The sequence below is a fragment of the Ochlerotatus camptorhynchus genome, unplaced genomic scaffold, assembly GCF_037179485.1.
Source record: "Ochlerotatus camptorhynchus isolate MF236.1 unplaced genomic scaffold, CSIRO-AGI_Acam_v1.1 ptg000256l, whole genome shotgun sequence".
In the NCBI taxonomy this organism is placed as follows: domain Eukaryota; kingdom Metazoa; phylum Arthropoda; class Insecta; order Diptera; family Culicidae; genus Ochlerotatus; species Ochlerotatus camptorhynchus.
This window is the reverse complement of record NW_027040746.1, coordinates 376,160-378,430: the sequence shown is the minus strand read 5'-3', so window position 1 is coordinate 378,430 and position 2,271 is coordinate 376,160. Positions and strand designations below refer to the sequence as shown.

Below are 2,271 nucleotides of genomic sequence, written 5' to 3'. Positions count from 1 at the left end.
TTTACCATAACTAGGGATAGGGAAGGAAATGTTGATGTAGTACTTACTTAACGAGAGGCCACCGACTTAGCGACACCCTCATAAGTGCTACGGAGTTGGAGGGTTGGGTAGGGTATTCGGTTAGGATTCACCTCAAGTTGGCGATGCAACCAAAAGTATGTATTGTTTATTTGTTGTCGAAATAAACGGCTATCGAAAGAACATATTCATTTCGTTTAGTGATCATGAATTTTAAGAGTCATGACGGAGAGCTTGGGATTAAACCCATGATCTTCTGCTCAGTAAGCAAAAACGATCCCTCCAGGGTCATCGAGCATCTCAGAACCATAACGCTTCGCGACAATACAGGACTACGTTTTCGCTTGATATGCAAATAGTTTCCGAGGTTAATGTTCAATATCAAATATACAAATTATGGTGGCGATTTATTGTGCTGTGGAAGAGCATGGGGTTAAATCCATGATTTTCTGCTCAGTAAGCAAAATCGATCCCTCGAGGGTCATCGAGCATCTTATAATCCACAGCACTTCGCGTCAAAGTACGAATATATGGATGAACTATCTATTATTGAATAACTATTATTTACGATAATTACATAAAATAAATAAAATATAAATTACAAACAAAACGTGACTGCTAAAATCTCTAAAAAATATTCTCACAAATATATTTCACGCCACCAGGAATATCAAAACCATTAGACGTTATAATGATACTCTGCACAAGTTTGACACAAGAAGAGGCCAAAAAGCAAGCGTCCGACACACAAAACCCGTCAAATCCACTTGCAGTCACAATCAACGATTCTACGAATCGCGAGCGCTCACGAATCATAAAACCGCTGACTGCGACACTCTGAAAGCGAAATTGACAGGCTCTATGCGTCAAACACCCGCCCTCCAATCTCCTCACGCATCCAACAGCACAAATCTCCATTACAACATCTAACGAATTCAAAACTCCGAAAATCACTCATCTATAGCAAGTGCATGCAACCATTCTTCATGATACACTTTTTCTGCCTATCTTTCTATTGGGCCTGTGGACATGCGTTAGCTTCGAAACTTCTAACCAAACTAAGAAAATTTTCAGATCACAAAAAAAAACTTGAAAAAAAAAAACTTTCAAAGGTAATTACAAGTAAAATAAATATTGATTATTTAACGCAAAAACGAGCAAGTAATATTAAATCTCTTGTATCGTATGCTAAAGCTGATTGACTGTAAAAAAATAATATGCTTCAATAAAATAAAATATTAATAAAATGATATGCAAAATTTAATAGAAGATCATTACTTTATTGGTGAGAAGTTTCTAATAAGCCCTCCCAGTTCCTCTGTATACAGAACAAATCTGATACTTTAATCAGAATTGCTCACTCTGCATGAAGCAGCCGATTTCATCAAGGAAGTTCTATTAACAACCAAGAATTAATTGTTTGAGGCATACTGAAGCATTAAGAAGGTGATATGTGTCACTATTGGAAATCATCATCGTTGCAAATATAAAGAAATTAAACATAACCCTTTGCTTCAGTACCGTCAACCTCCATGTCCATGGGGAGGGAATTTTGTGACTTACGTTTAGTTTCCTTTTAGTATAATTTCGGGTGTTGTCTAGCGTGATGCCGTCGAAGTGTTTAGTTGTAAGCCCTAGTTTAGGTAATTGTAAGTAAGATCATCGATATACATTTTATACATACTTTTGCTTTAACTTCTTACCGATACCAGTGGCTACGGGTTTCACGGAGTAGAGTGTATGGTGTTCAATGATAGGTTTAGGTTACCTAGTGCGTAAGCATAGTTTTTAGTTACATTTAAGCTAAGTTTAATTGTATTAAACTTACCTAATTTAGTGTGTAGATATAAGATAAACCTAGTAGTGACTAATCACATTAGCTTTAAGTTCAACTATAATTAAGTTCACTAGATTACTAGATAATTTTAAGAATAACGAGAGCGATGAATTTACTTTTACACTTGTTTTGCTTTGTTCTCGGTTGTTTTTCTCCTCTACTCACCCGGTGTGACAGATCGATATCTGTCACTCCGCTGTCACTTCGCTGCCGAACCCACTGCAGGGGTGTTCCGACACAAGTAGGTTCCAACGGTAGGTGTGCTCAGGCCAGTGTGGCCAACACTCCCCCCAGGGTACGATAACCCCTGGTTGGCTTACTCTCCGTCGCACCGGACGTCTAATACAGCCAGCTTCGTTGCCGGACGGTCGTAGACACCGCTCGCTGTCCTCACGGTTGCGGACCGAACCTGGTCA

At 38.7% G+C, this 2,271-nt stretch overlaps 1 long non-coding RNA gene across 1 annotated transcript; it reads right to left on the bottom strand.

The window, feature by feature from the left end:
* Positions 1–1,576: 1,576 nt before the first annotated feature.
* LOC135704999 (uncharacterized) lies at positions 1,577–1,929 on the bottom strand. Its single transcript, XR_010517820.1, has 3 exons — positions 1,847–1,929; positions 1,722–1,786; positions 1,577–1,652 (listed from the first exon to the last, which is right to left on the bottom strand). It is a non-coding gene; the product is annotated as an uncharacterized LOC135704999 (long non-coding RNA).
* Between the last annotated feature and the right edge of the window lie 342 nt (positions 1,930–2,271).